This window comes from Heterodontus francisci, chromosome 8 (genome assembly GCF_036365525.1).
Source record: "Heterodontus francisci isolate sHetFra1 chromosome 8, sHetFra1.hap1, whole genome shotgun sequence".
NCBI classification, from domain to species: Eukaryota; Metazoa; Chordata; class Chondrichthyes; order Heterodontiformes; family Heterodontidae; genus Heterodontus; species Heterodontus francisci.
The window spans coordinates 131,234,586-131,250,838 of NC_090378.1; positions in this window are offsets into that span (position 1 = coordinate 131,234,586).

The following is a 16,253-nucleotide window of genomic DNA, read 5'->3' on the forward strand; positions in this document are numbered from 1 at the left end:
AGTTACCCTGGAAACAGGGTGATCAGTTACCCTGGAAACAGGGCAGTCAGTTACCCCGGAAACATGGCAGTCAGTTATCCCGGAAGCAGGGTGATCAGTTACCCTGGAAACAGGGCAGTCAGTTATGCCGGAAACAGGGTGATCAGTTACCCTGGAAACAGGGCAGTCAGTTATCCTAGAAACAGGGCGGTCAGTTACCCCGGAAACAGGGCGGTCAGTTACCCTGGAAACACGGCACTCAGTTATCCCGGAAACAGGGCAGTCAGTTATCCTGGAAACAGGGCTGTCAGTTACCCCGGAAACAGGGCTGTCACTTACCCTGGAAACAGGTTAGTCAGTTACCCCAGAAAGAGGGAGATCAGTTACCCTGGAAACTGGGCAGTCAGTTACCACGGAAACAGGGCGGTCAGTTATCCCTGAAACAGGCTGATCAGTTACCCTGGAAACAGGGTGATCAGTTAATCTGGAAACAGGGTGGTCAGTTACCCTGGAAACAGGGCAGTCAGTTACCCCGGAAACAGGGTGATCAGTTACCTGGAAACAGGGCGATCCGTTTTCCCGGAAACAGGGCGATCAGTTACCCTGGAAACAGATCAGTCAGTTACCCCGGAAACAGGGTGATCAGTTATCCTGGAAACAGGGCAGTCAGTTATCCCGGAAACAGGGTGATCAGTTACCCTGGAAACTGGTCAGTCAGTTATCCCGGAAACAGGGTGAACAGTTACCCTGAAAACTGGGCAGTCAGATACCCTGGAAACAGGGTGGTCAGTTTGTCTGGAAACAGGTCAGTCAGTTACCCTGGAAACAGGGTGATCAGTTATCCCGGAAACAGGGTGAACAGTAACCCTGAAAACAGGGCAGTCAGTTACCCCGGAAACAGGGCGTTCAGTTGCCCTGGAAACAGGGTGATCAGTTACCCCGGAAAAAGGGTGATCAGTTACACTGGAAACAGGGTGATCAGTTACCCTGGAAACAGGGCAGTCAGTTACCCCGGAAACATGGCAGTCAGTTATCCCGGAAACAGGGTGATCAGTTACCCTGGAAACAGGGTGATCAGTTACCCTGGAAACAGGGCAGTCAGTTATCCTGGAAACAGGGCAGTCAGTTACCCTGGAAACAGGGCTGTTAGTTAATTTGGAAACAGGGCAGTCAATTATCCCGGAAACAGGGTGATCAGTTACCCTGGAAACAGGGCAGTCAGTTATCCTGGAAACAGGGCAGTCAGTTACCCTGGAAACAGGGCAGTCAGTTATCCCGGAAACAGGGTGATCAGTTACCGTGGAAACAGGGCAGTCAGTTACCCCGGACACAGGGTGATCCGTTACCCCGGAAACAGGGCGATTAGTTACTCCGGAAACAGGGTGATCAGTTAACTGGAAACAGGGCGATCCGTTTTCCCGGAAACAGAGCGATCAGTCACCCTGGAAACAGGGCAGTCAGTTACCCCGGAAACAGGGTGATCCGTTACCCCGGAAACAGGGCGATTAGTTACCCCGGAAACAGGGTGATCATTTACCTGGAAACAGGGCGATCCGTTTTCCCGGAAACAGGGCGGTCAGTTACCCTGGAAACAGGGCAGTCAGTTACCCCGGAAACAGGGTGATCAGTTACCTGGAAACAGGGCGATCCGTTTTCCCGGAAACAGGGCGGTCAGTTACCCTGGAAACAGATCAGTCAGTTACCCCGGAAACAGGGTGATCAGTTATCCTGGAAACAGGGCAGTCAGTTATCCCGGAAACAGGGCTGTCACTTACCCTGGAAACAGGTTAGTCAGTTACCCCAGAAAGAGGGAGATCAGTTACCCTGGAAACTGGGCAGTCAGTTACCCCGGAAATAGGGCGGTCAGTTACCCTGGAAACAGGTTAGTCAGTTACCCCAGAAAAAGGAAGATCAGTTACCCTGGAAACTGGGCAGTCAGTTACCACGGAAACAGGGCGGTCAGTTATCCCAGAAACAGGGTGATCAGTTACCCTGGAAACAGGGCAGTCAGTTACCCCGGAAACAGGGTGATCAGTTACCCTGGAAACAGGGTGATCAGTTACCCTGGAAACAGGGTGGTCAGTTACCCCGGAAACAGGGCAGTCAGTTATCCCGGAAACAGGGTGATCATTTACCCTGGAAACAGTAGAGTCAGTTATCCCGGAAACAGGGTGATCAGTTACCCTGGAAACAGGGTGATCAGTTACCCTGGAAACAGGGCAGTCAGTTACCCTGGAAACAGGGCAGTCAGTTATCCCGGAAACAGGGTGATCAGTTACCCTGGAAACAGGGCAGTCAGTTATCTCGGAAACAGGGTGATCAGTTACCCTGGAAACAGGGCAGTCAGTTACCCTGGAAACAGGGCGGTCAGTTACCCTGGAAACAGGGCAGTCAGTTATCCCGGAAACAGGGTGATCAGTTACCGTGGAAACAGGGCAGTCAGTTACCCCGGAAACACGGTGATCCGTTACCCCGGAAACAGGGCGATTAGTTACCCCGGAAACAGGGTGATCAGTTACCTGGAAACAGGGCGATCCGTTTTCCCGGAAACAGGGCAGTCAGTTACCCCGGAAACAGGGCAGTCAGTTACCCCGGAAACAGGGCAGTCAGTTATCCCGGAAACAGGGTGATCAGTTACCCTGGAAACAGGGTGATCAGTTTCCCTGGAAACTGGGCAGTCAGTTACCCTGGAAACCGGGCAGTCAGTTACCCTGGAAACAGGGCAGTCAGTTATTCCGGAATCAGGGTGATCAGTTACCCTGGAAACTGGGCAGTCAGTTACTCTGGAAACAGCCTGTCAGTTACTCTGGAAACAGGGCAGTCAGTTATCCCGGAAAAAGGGTGATCAGTTACCCTGGAAACAGGGTGATCAGTTACCCTGGAAACAGGGCAGTCAGTTACCCCGGAAACATGGCAGTCAGTTATCCCGGAAACAGGGTGATCAGTTACCCTGGAAACAGGGCTGTCAGTTACCCTGGAAACAGGGCAGTCAGTTATCCCGGAAACAGGGTGATCAGTTACCCTGGAAACAGGGTGATCAGTTACCCTGGAAACAGGGCAGTCAGTTACCCCGGAAACATGGCAGTCAGTTATCCCGGAAGCAGGGTGATCAGTTACCCTGGAAACAGGGCAGTCAGTTATCCCGGAAACAGGGTGATCAGTTACCGTGGAAACAGGGCAGTCAGTTACCCCGGAAACACGGTGATCCGTTACCCCAGAAACAGGGTGATCAGTTACCCTGGAAACAGGGTGATCAGTTACCCTGGAAACAGGGCGGTCAGTTACCCTGGAAACAGGGCAGTCAGATACCCCGGAAACAGGGTGATCAGTTACCCTGGAAACAGGGCGGTCAGTTACCCTGGAAACTGTTTCGTCAGTTACCCGGAAACAGGGTGATCAGTTACCCCGGAAACAGGGCAGTCAGTTACCCTGGAAACAGGACAGTCAGTTATCCCGGAAACAGGGCAGTCAGTTACCGCGGAAACAGGGCGTTCAGTTACCCTGGAAACAGGGCAGTCAGTTACCCCGGAAACAAGGTGGTCAGTTACCCTGGAAACAGGGCAGTCAGTTACCCCGGAAACAGGGTGATCTGTTACCCTGGAAACTGGGCAGTCAGTTACCCTGGAAACAGGCCAGTCAGTTATGCCAGAAACAGGGCAGTCAGTTAACCTGGAAGCAGGGCAGTCAGTTACCGCGGAAACAGGGCGTTGAGTTACCCTGGAAACAGGGCAGTCAGTTACCCCGGAAACAAGGCGGTCAGTTACCCTGGAAACAGGGCAGTCAGTTACCCCGGAAACAGGGTGATCAGTTACTCCGGAAAATGGGCAGTCAGTTACCCCGGAAACAGGGTGATCATTTATCCCGGAAACAGAGCAGTCAGTTATCCCAGAAAAAGGGTGAACAGTTACCCTGGAAACGGGGCAGTCAGTTACCCCGGAAACAGGGCAGTCAGTTACCCTGGAAACAGGACAGTCAGTTACCCCAGAAACAGGGCAGTCAGTTACCCCGGAAACAGGGTGATCCGTTACCCTGGAAACTGGGCAGTCAGTTACCCTGAAAACAGGGCAGTCAGTTACCCCAGAAACAGGGCAGTCAGTTACCCTGGAAACAGGACAGTCAGTTATCCCGGAAACAGGGCAGTCAGTTACCGCGGAAACAGGGCGTTCAGTTACCCTGGAAACAGGGCAGTCAGTTACCCCGGAAACAAGGCGGTCAGTTACCCTGGAAACAGGGCAGTCAGTTACCCCGGAAACAGGGTGAACTGTTACCCTGGAAACTGGGCAGTCAGTTACCCTGGAAACAGGCCAGTCAGTTATGCCAGAAACAGGGCAGTCAGTTAACCTGTAAACAGGGCAGTCAGTTACCCCAGAAACAGGGTGATCAGTTACCCCGGTAACAGGGTGAACAGTTACCCTGGAAACAGGGCAGTCAGTTACACTGGAAACAGGGCGGTCAGTTGCCCTGGAAACCGGGCAGTCAGTTACCCCGGAAACAGGGCGATCAGTTATCCCGGAAACAGGGCGATCATTTATCCCGGAATCAGGGCAGTCAGTTATCCCGGAAACAGGGCAGTCAGTTACCCTGGAAACAGGGCGACAGTTATCCCGGAGTCAGGGTGATCAGTTATCCTGGAAACAGGGCGGTCAGTTACCCTGGAAACAGTGAGATCAGTTACCCTGGAAACAGGGCAGTCAGTTACCCCGGAAACAGGGCAGTCAGTTATACCGGAAACAGGGTAATCAGTTACCCTGGAAACAGGGCAGTCAGTTATCCCGGAAACAGGGCGGTCAGTTACCTCGGAAACTGGGTGATCAGTTACCCCGGAAACAGGGCGATCAGTTACCCTGGAAACAGGGCAGTCAGTTACCCCGAAAAAGGGCGGTCAGTTACCCCGGATAGAGGGCAGTCAGTTACCCCAGAAACAGGGCGGTCAGTTACCCTGGAAACAGGGCAGTCAGTTACCCCGGAAACAGGGCGGTCAGTTACCCTGGAAACAGGGCAGTCAGTTACCCCTTAAACAGGGTGATCAGTTACCCTGGAAACAGGGCAGTCAGTTACCCCGGAAAAAGGGCGGTCAGTTACCCCGGAATGAGGGCAGTCAGTTACCCCGGAAACAGGGCGGTCAGTTACCCTGGAAACAGGGCAGTCAGTTACCCCGGAAACAGGGTGGACAGTTATCCCGGAAACAGGGCGGTCAGTTACCCCGGAAACAGGGTGGTCAGTTACCCTGGAAACAGGGCAGTCAGTTACCCCAGAAACAGGGCGGTCAGTTACCCTGGAAATAGGTTAATCAGTTACCCCGGAAACAGGGCGATCAGTTACCCTGGAAACAGGGCAGTCAGATATCCCGGAAACAGGGCGGTCATTTACCCCGGAAACAGGGCGGTCAGTTACCCTGGAAACAGGGCAGTCAGTTATCCTGGAAAAAGAGCGGTCAGTTACCCAGGAAACAGGGCAGTCAGTTACCCCAGAAACAGGGCGGTCAGTTACCCTGGAAATAGGTTAATCAGTTACCCCGGAAACAGGGTGATCAGTTACTCCGGAAAATGGGCAGTCAGTTACCCCGGAAACAGGGCAGTCATTTATCCCAGAAACAGGGCAGTCAGTTATCCCGGAAACAGGGCGGTCAGTTACCCTGGAAACAGGGCAGTCAGTTACCCCGGAAACAGGGCAGTCAGTTACCCTGGAAATAGGTTAATCAGTTACCCCGGAAACAGGGTGATCAGTTACCCCGGAAAATCGGCACTCAGTTACCCTGGAAACAGGGCAGTCAGTTATCCCAGAAACAGGGCAGTCAGTTATCCCGGAAACATGGCGGGCAGTTAACCTGGAAACAGGGCAGTCAGTTACCCTGGAAACAGGGCGGTCAGTTACCCTGGAAATAGGTTAATCAGTTCCCCGGAAACAGGGCATTCATTTATCCCGGAAACAGGGCAGTCAGTTATCCCGGAAAAAGGCTGATCAGTTACCCTGGAAACTGGGCAGTCAGTTACCCCGAAAACAGGGCAGTCAGTTACCCTGGAAACAGGGCAGTCAGTTACCCCGGAAACAGGGCGATCAGTTACCCTGGAAACAGGGCAGTCATTTATCCCGGAAACAGGGCGGTCAGTTACCCTGGAAACAGGGCAGTCAGTTATCCCGGAAACAGGGTGATCAGTTACCCCGGTAACAGGGTGAACAGTTACCCTGGAAACAGGGCAGTCAGTTACACCGGAAACAGGGCGGTCAGTTGCCCTGGAAACCGGGCAGTCAGTTACCCCGGAAACAGGGCGATCAGTTATCCCGGAAACAGGGCGATCATTTATCCCGGAATCAGGGCAGTCAGTTATCCCGGAAACAGGGCAGTCAGTTACCCTGGAAACAGGGCGACAGTTATCCCGGAGTCAGGGTGATCAGTTATCCTGGAAACAGGGCGGTCAGTTACCCTGGAAACAGTGAGATCAGTTACCCTGGAAACAGGGCAGTCAGTTACCCCGGAAACAGGGCAGTCAGTTATACCGGAAACAGGGTAATCAGTTACCCCGGAAACAGGGCAGTCAGTTATCCCGGAAACAGGGCGGTCAGTTACCTCGGAAACTGGGTGATCAGTTACCCCGGAAACAGGGCGATCAGTTACCCTGGAAACAGGGCAGTCAGTTACCCCGGAAAAAGGGCGGTCAGTTACCCCGGATAGAGGGCAGTCAGTTACCCCGGAAACAGGGCGGTCAGTTACCCTGGAAACAGGGCAGTCAGTTACCCCGGAAACAGGGCGGTCAGTTACCCTGGAAACAGGGCAGTCAGTTACCCCTTAAACATGGTGATCAGTTACCCTGGAAACAGGGCAGTCAGTTACCCCGGAAAAAGGGCGGTCAGTTACCCCGGATAGAGGGCAGTCAGTTACCCCGGAAACAGGGCGGTCAGTTACCCTGGAAACAGGGCAGTCAGTTACCCCGGAAACAGGGTGGACAGTTATCACGGAAACAGGGCGGTCAGTTACCCCGGAAACAGGGTGGTCAGTTACCCTGGAAACAGGGCAGTCAGTTACCCCAGAAACAGGGCGGTCAGTTACCCTGGAAATAGGTTAATCAGTTACCCCGGAAACAGGGCGATCAGTTACCCTGGAAACAGGGCAGTCAGATATCCCGGAAACAGGGCGGTCATTTACCCCGGAAACAGGGCGGTCAGTTACCCTGGAAACAGGGCAGTCAGTTATCCTGGAAAAAGAGCGGTCAGTTACCCAGGAAACAGGGCAGTCAGTTACCCCAGAAACAGGGCGGTCAGTTACCCTGGAAATAGGTTAATCAGTTACCCCGGAAACAGGGTGATCAGTTACTCCGGAAAATGGGCAGTCAGTTACCCCGGAAACAGGGCAGTCATTTATCCCAGAAACAGGGCAGTCAGTTATCCCGGAAGCAGGGCGGTCAGTTACCCTGGAAACAGGGCAGTCAGTTACCCCGGAAACAGGGCAGTCAGTTACCCTGGAAATAGGTTAATCAGTTACCCCGGAAACAGGGTGATCAGTTACTCCGGAAAATCGGCACTCAGTTACCCTGGAAACAGGGCAGTCAGTTATCCCAGAAACAGGGCAGTCAGTTATCCCGGAAACATGGCGGGCAGTTAACCTGGAAACAGGGCAGTCAGTTACCCTAGAAACAGGGCGGTCAGTTACCCTGGAAATAGGTTAATCAGTTCCCCGGAAACAGGGCATTCATTTATCCCGGAAACAGGGCAGTCAGTTATCCCGGAAAAAGGCTGATCAGTTACCCTGGAAACTGGGCAGTCAGTTACCCCGAAAACCGGGCAGTCAGTTACCCTGGAAACAGGGCAGTCAGTTACCCCGGAAACAGGGCGATCAGTTACCCTGGAAACAAGGCAGTCATTTATCCCGGAAACAGGGCGGTCAGTTACCCTGGAAACAGGGCAGTCAGTTATCCCGGAAACAGTGTGATCAGTTACCCTGGAAACTGGGCAGTCAAATACCCTGAAAAAAGGGCAGTCAGTTACCCCAAAAAAGGGCGGTCAGTTACCCCCGAAACAGGGCAGTCAGTTACCCTGGAAACAGGGCAGTCAGTTATCCCCCAAAAATGGCAGTCAGTTAAACTGGAAACAGGGCAGTCAGTTACCCCGGAAACAGGGTGGTCAGTTACCCTGGAAACAGGGCAGTCAGTTACCCCTTAAACAGGGTGATCAGTTACCCTGGAAACAGGGCAGTCAGTTACCCCGGAAACAGGGCAGTCAGTTACCCCGGAAACAGGGCAGTCAGTTACCCTGGAAACAGGGCAGTCAGTTACCACGGATAAAGGGCGGTCAGTTACCCCGGCAACAGGCCAGTTAGTTACCCCGGAAACAGGGTGATCAGTTACCCTGGAAACTGGGCAGTCAGTTACCCTGGAAACAGGGCAGTAAGTTACCCCGGAAAATGGACGGTCAGTTAACCCGAAAGCAGGGCAGTCATTTACCCTGGAAACAGGGCAGTCAGTTATCCCGGAAACAGGGCAGTCAGTTAACCTGGAAACAGGGCAGTCAGTTACCCCGGAAACAGGGTGGTCAGTTACCCTGGAAACAGGGCAGTCAGTTACCCCGAAAACAGGGTGATCAGTTACCCTGGAAACAGGGCAGTCAGTTAGCCCGGAAACAGGGCAGTCAGTTACCCTGGAAACAGGGCAGTCAGTTATCCCGGAAACAGGGCAGTCAGTTAACCTGGAAACAGGGTGGACAGTTATCCTGGAAACAGGGCGGTCAGTTATCGTGGAAACAGGGCGGTCAGTTACCCTGGAAACAGGACAGTCAGTTACCCTGGAAACAGAGCAGTCGCTTACCCCAGAAACAGGGCGGTCAGTTACCCTGGAAACAGGGCAGTCAGTTACCCCGGAAACAGGGTGGTCAGTTGCCCTGGAAACAGGGCAGTCAGATACCCCGGAAACTTGGTGATCAGTTACCCTGGAAACAGGGCGGTCAGTTACCCTGGAAACAGTTTCGTCAGTTACCCGGAAACAGGGTGATCAGTTACCCCGGAAACAGGGCAGTCAGTTACCCTGGAAACAGGACAGTCAGTTATCCCGGAAACAGGGCAGTCAGTTACCGCGGAAACAGTGCGTTCAGTTACCCTGGAAACAGGGCAATCAGTTACCCCGGAAACAAGGCGGTCAGTTACCCTGGAAACAGGGCAGTCAGTTACCCCGGAAATAGGGTGATCTGTTACCCTGGAAACTGGGCAGTCAGTTACCCTGGAAACAGGCCAGTCAGTTATGCCAGAAACAGGGCAGTCAGTTAACCTGGAAACAGGGCAGTCAGTTACCCCAGAAACAGGGTGATCAGTTACCCCGGTAACAGGGTGAACAGTTACCCTGGAAACAGGGCAGTCAGTTACACCGGAAACAGGGCGGTCAGTTGCCCTGGAAACCGGGCAGTCAGTTACCCCGGAAATAGTTTAATCTGTTACCCCGGAAACAGGTTGATCAGTTATCCCGGAAACAGGGCAGTCAGTTATCCTGGAAACAGGGCATTCATTTATCCCGGAAGCAGGGCAGTCAGTTATCCCGGAAAAAGTGTGAACAGTTACCCTGGAAACTGGGCAGTCAGTTACCCCGGAAACAGGGCAGTCAGTTACCCTGGAAACAGGGCAGTCAGATATCCCGGAAACAGGGCAGTCAGTTACCCCGGAAACAGGGCGGTCAGTTAGCCTGGAAACAGGGCAGTCAGTTACCCCGGAAACAGGGCGGGCAGTTAACCTGGAAACAGGGCAGTCTGTTACCCTGGAAACAGGGCGGTCAGTTACCCTGGAAATAGGGTAATCAGTTACCCCGGAAACAGGGTGATCAGTTACCCCGGAAAATGGGCAGTCAGTTACCCCGGAAACAGGGCAGTCAGTTATCCCAGAAACAGGGCAGTCAGTTATCCCGGAAACAGTACAGTCAGTTACCCTGGAAACAGGGCAGTCAGTTATACCGGAAACAGGGCAGTCAGTTAACCCGGAAATAGCGTGGTCAGTTATCCTGGAAACAGGGCAGTCAGTTACCCCGGAAAGAGGGTGATCAGTTACCCTGGAAACAGGGCAGTCTGTTACCCTGGAAACAGGGCGGTCAGTTACCCTGGAAATAGGTTAATCAGTTACCCCGGAAACAGTGTGATCAGTTACCCTGGAAACAGGGCAGTCAGTTATCCCGGAAACAGGGCAGTCAGTTATCGTGGAAACAGGGCGGTCAGTTACCCTGGAAACAGTACAGTCAGTTACCCTGGAAACAGGGCAGTCAGTTATACCGGAAACAGGGCAGTCAGTTAACCCGGAAATAGCGTGGTCAGTTATCCTGGAAACAGGGCAGTCAGTTACCCCGGAAAGAGGGTGATCAGTTACCCTGGAAACTGGGCAGTCAGTTCCCCTGGAAACAGGGTGATCAGTTACCCCGGAAAAAGTGCGGTCAGTTACCCCGGAAGCAGGGCAGTCAGTTACCCTGGAAACAGGGCAGTCAGTTATCCCGGAAACAGGGCAGTCAGTTACCCCGGAAACAGGGCAGTCAGTTACCCTGGAAACAGGGCAGTCAGTTACCCCGGAAACAGGGCAGTCAGTTACCCTGGAAACAGGGCAGTCAGTTATCCCGGAAACAGGGCAGTCAATTAACCTGGAAACAGGGTGGAAAGTTTTCCTGGAAACAGGATGGTCAGTTATCCTGGAAACAGGGCGGTCAGTTACCCTGGAAACAGGACAGTCAGTTACCCTGGAAACAGCGCAGTCAGTTACCCTGGAAACAGGGCAGTCAGTTACCCCGGAAACAGGACAGTCAGTTACCCTGGAAACAGTTTAGTCAGTTACCACGGAAACAGGGTGATCAGTTATCCCGGAAACAGGGCAGTCAGTTACCCTGGAAACAGGGCATTTATTTATCCCGGAAACAGGGCAGTCAGTTATCCCGGAAAAAGTGTGAACAGTTACCCTGGAAACTGGGCAGTCAGTTACCCCGGAAACAGGGCAGTCAGTTACCCTGGAAACAGGGCAGTCAGATATCCCGGAAACAGGGCGGTCAGTTACCCCGGAAACAGGGCGGTCAGTTAGCCTGGAAACAGGGCAGTCAGTTACCCAGGAAACAGGGCGGTCAGTTACCCTGGAAATAGGTTAATCAGTTACCCCGGAAACAGGGTGATCAGTTACCCCGGAAAATGGGCAGTCAGTTACCCCGGAAACAGGGCAGTCAGTTATCCCAGAAAGAGGGCAGTCAGTTATCCCGGAAACAGGGCGGGCAGTTAACCTGGAAACAGGGCAGTCTGTTACCCTGGAAACAGGGCGGTCAGTTACCCGGGAAATAGGTTAATCAGTTACCCCGGAAACAGTGTGATCAGTTACCCTGGAAACAGGGCAGTCAGTTATCCCGGAAACAGGGCAGTCAGTTAACCTGGAAACAGCGTGGTCAGTTATCCTGGAAACAGAACAGTCAGTTACCCTGGAAACAGGGCAGTCAGTTATACCGGAAACAGGGCAGTCAGTTAACCCGGAAACAGCGTGGTCAGTTATCCTGGAAACAGGGCAGTCAGTTACCCCGGAAACAGGGTGATCAGTTACCCTGGAAACAGGGCAGTCAGTTCCCCTGGAAACAGGGCAGTCAGTTTCCCCGGAAAAAGGGCGGTCAGTTACCCCGGAAGCAGGGCAGTCAGTTAACCCGGAAACAGCGTGGTCAGTTATCCTGGAAACAGGGCAGTCAGTTACCCCGGAAAGAGGGTGATCAGTTACCCTGGAAACTGGGCAGTCAGTTCCCCTGGAAACAGGGTGATCAGTTACCCCGGAAAAAGTGCGGTCAGTTACCCCGGAAGCAGGGCAGTCAGTTACCCTGGAAACAGGGCAGTCAGTTATCCCGGAAACAGGGCAGTCAGTTACCCCGGAAACAGGGCAGTCAGTTACCCTGGAAACAGGGCAGTCAGTTACCCCGGAAACAGGGCAGTCAGTTACCCTGGAAACAGGGCAGTCAGTTATCCCGGAAACAGGGCAGTCAATTAACCTGGAAACAGGGTGGAAAGTTTTCCTGGAAACAGGATGGTCAGTTATCCTGGAAACAGGGCGGTCAGTTACCCTGGAAACAGGACAGTCAGTTACCCTGGAAACAGCGCAGTCAGTTACCCTGGAAACAGGGCAGTCAGTTACCCCGGAAACAGGACAGTCAGTTACCCTGGAAACAGTTTAGTCAGTTACCACGGAAACAGGGTGATCAGTTATCCCGGAAACAGGGCAGTCAGTTACCCTGGAAACAGGGCATTTATTTATCCCGGAAACAGGGCAGTCAGTTATCCCGGAAAAAGTGTGAACAGTTACCCTGGAAACTGGGCAGTCAGTTACCCCGGAAACAGGGCAGTCAGTTACCCTGGAAACAGGGCAGTCAGATATCCCGGAAACAGGGCGGTCAGTTACCCCGGAAACAGGGCGGTCAGTTAGCCTGGAAACAGGGCAGTCAGTTACCCAGGAAACAGGGCGGTCAGTTACCCTGGAAATAGGTTAATCAGTTACCCCGGAAACAGGGTGATCAGTTACCCCGGAAAATGGGCAGTCAGTTACCCCGGAAACAGGGCAGTCAGTTATCCCAGAAAGAGGGCAGCCAGTTATCCCGGAAACAGGGCGGGCAGTTAACCTGGAAACAGGGCAGTCTGTTACCCTGGAAACAGGGCGGTCAGTTACCCGGGAAATAGGTTAATCAGTTACCCCGGAAACAGTGTGATCAGTTACCCTGGAAACAGGGCAGTCAGTTATCCCGGAAACAGGGCAGTCAGTTAACCTGGAAACAGCGTGGTCAGTTATCCTGGAAACAGAACAGTCAGTTACCCTGGAAACAGGGCAGTCAGTTATACCGGAAACAGGGCAGTCAGTTAACCCGGAAACAGCGTGGTCAGTTATCCTGGAAACAGGGCAGTCAGTTACCCCGGAAACAGGGTGATCAGTTACCCTGGAAACAGGGCAGTCAGTTCCCCTGGAAACAGGGCAGTCAGTTTCCCCGGAAAAAGGGCGGTCAGTTACCCCGGAAGCAGGGCAGTCAGTTACCCCGGAAACAGTGCAGTCAGTTACCCCGGAAACAGGGCAGACAGTTACCCCGGAAACAGGGCAGTCAGTTACCCTGGAAACAGGGCAGACAGTTACCCCGGAAACAGGGCAGTCAGTTACCCTGGAAACAGGGCAGTCAGTTATCCCGGAAACAGGGCAGTCAATTAACCTGGAAACAGGATGGACAGTTTTCCTGGAAACAGGATGGCCAGTTATCCTGGAAACAGGGTGGTCAGTTACCCTGGAAACAGGACAGTCAGTTACCCTGGAAACAGCGCAGTCAGTTACCCTGGAAACAGGGCAGTCAGTTACCCCGGAAACAGGGCGGTCAGTTACACTGGAAACAGGACAGTCAGTTACCCCGGAAACAGGGTGATCAGTTACCCTGGAAACAGGGCAGTCAGTTACCCCGGAAACAGGGTGATCAGTTACCCTGGAAACAGGGCGGTCAGTTACCCTGGAAACAGTTTAGTCAGTTACCCGGAAACAGGGTGATCAGTTACCCCGGAAACAGGGCAGTCAGTTACCCTGGAAACAGGACAGTCAGTTATCCCGTAAACAGGGCAGTCAGTTTCCGCGGAAACAGGGCGTTCAGTTACCCTGGAAACAGCGCAGTCAGTTACCCAGGAAATATGGCGGTCAGTTACCCTGGAAACAGGGCAGTCAATTAACCTGGAAACAGGGCGGTCAGTTACCCTGGAAACAGGTTCGTCAGTTACCCCGGAAACAGGGAGATCAGTTACCCTGGAAACAGGGCAGTCAATTACCCCGGAAACAGGGCAGTCAGTTATACCGGAAACAGGGTAATCAGTTACACTGGAAACAGGGCAGTCAGTTATCCCGGAAACAGGGCGGTCAGTTACCTCGGAAACAGGGTGATCAGTTACCACGGAAACAGGGCGATCAGTTACCCTGGAAACAGGGCAGTCAGATATCCCGGAAACAGGGCGGTCAGTTACCCCGGAAACAGGGCGGTCAGTTAGCCTGGAAACAGGGCAGTCAGTTATCCTGGAAACAGGGCGGTCAGTTACCCTGGAAACAGGGCAGTCAGTTACCCCGAAAACAGGGCGGTCAGTTACCCTGGAAATAGGTTAATCAGTTACCCCGGAAACAGGGTGATCAGTTACCCCGGAAAATGGGCAGTCAGTTACCCCGGAAGAAGGGCAGTCAGTTATCGCAGAAACAGGGCAGTCAGTTATCCCGGAAACAGGGCGGGCAGTTAACCTGGAAACAGGGCAGTCAGTTACCCTGGAAACAGGGCGGTCAGTTACCCTGGAAATAGGTTAATCAGTTACCCCGGAAACAGGGCGATCAGTTATCCCGGAAACATGGCAGTCAGTTATCCTGGAAACAGGGCATTCATTTATCCCGGAAGCAGGGCAGTCAGTTATCCCGGAAAAAGGGTGAACAGTTACCCTGGAAACTGGGCAGTCCGTTACCCCGGAAACAGGGCAGTCAGTTACCCTGGAAACAGGGCAGTCAGATATCCCGGAAATAGGGCAGTCAGTTACCCCGGAAACAGGGCGGTCAGTTAGCCTGGAAACAGGGCAGTCAGTTACCCCGGAAACAGGGCGGGCAGTTAACCTGGAAACAGGGCAGTCTGTTACCCTGGAAACAGGGCGGTCAGTTACCCTGGAAATAGGTTAATCAGTTACCCCGGAAACAGGGTGATCAGTTACCCCGGAAAATGGGCAGTCAGTTACCCCGGAAACAGGGCAGTCAGTTATCCCAGAAAGAGGGCAGTCAGTTATCCCGGAACCAGGGCGGGCAGTTAACCTGGAAACAGGGCAGTCTGTTACCCTGGAAACAGGGCGGTCAGTTACCCTGGAAATAGGTTAATCAGTTACCCCGGAAACAGGGCAGTCAGTTATCCCGGAAACAGGGCAGTCAGTTAACCTGGAAACAGCGTGGTCAGTTATCCTGGAAACAGTACAGTCAGTTACCCTGGAAACAGGGCAGTCAGTTATACCGGAAACAGGGCAGTCAGTTAACCCGGAAACAGCGTGGTCAGTTATCCTGGAAACAGGGCAGTCAGTTACCCCGGAAACAGGGTGATCAGTTACCCTGGAAACAGGGCCGTCAGTTCCCCTGGAAACAGGGCAGTCAGTTTCCCCGGAAAAAGGGCGGTCAGTTACCCCGGAAGCAGGGCAGTCAGTTACCTGGGAAACAGTGCAGTCAGTTATCCCGGAAACAGGGCAGTCAGTTACCCTGGAAACAGGGCAGACAGTTACCCCGGAAACAGGGCAGTCAGTTACCCTGGAAACAGGGCAGTCAGTTATCCCGGAAACAGGGCAGTCAATTAACCTGGAAACAGGGTGGACAGTTTTCCTGGAAACAGGATGGTCAGTTATCCTGGAAACAGGGTGGTCAGTTACCCTGGAAACAGGGCAGTCAGTTACCCCGGAAACAGGGCGGTCAGTTACACTGGAAACAGGGCAGTCAGTTACCCCGGAAACAGGGTGATCAGTTACCCTGGAAACAGGGCAGTCAGTTACCCCGGAAACAGGGTGATCAGTTACCCTGGAAACAGGGCGGTCAGTTACCCTGGAAACAGTTTAGTCAGTTACCCGGAAACAGGGTGATCAGTTACCCCGGAAACAGGGCAGTCAGTTACCCTGGAAACAGGACAGTCAGTTATCCCGGAAACAGGGCAGTCAGTTTCCGCGCAAACAGGGCGTTCAGTTACCCTGGAAACAGCGCAGTCAGTTACCCAGGAAACATGGCGGTCAGTTACCCTGGAAACAGGGCAGTCAATTAACCTGGAAACAGGGCGGTCAGTTACCCTGGAAACAGGTTCGTCAGTTACCCCAGAAACAGGGAGATCAGTTACCCTGGAAACAGGGCAGTCAATTACCCCGGAAACAGGGCAGTCAGTTATACCGGAAACAGGGTAATCAGTTACCCTGGAAACAGGGCAGTCAGTTATCCCGGAAACAGGGCGGTCAGTTACCTCGGAAACAGGGTGATCAGTTACCACGGAAACAGGGCGATCAGTTACCCTGGAAACAGGGCAGTCAGATATCCCGTAAACAGGGCGGTCCGTTACCCCGGAAACAGGGCGGTCAGTTAGCCTGGAAACAGGGCAGTCAGTTATCCTGGAAACAGGGCGGTCAGTTACCCTGGAAACAGGGCAGTCAGTTACCCCGAAAACAGGGCGGTCAGTTACCCTGGAAATAGGTTAATCAGTTACCCCGGAAACAGGGTGATCAGTTACCCCGGAAAATGGGCAGTCAGTTATCGCAGAAACAGGGCAGTCAGTTATCCCGGAAACAGGGCG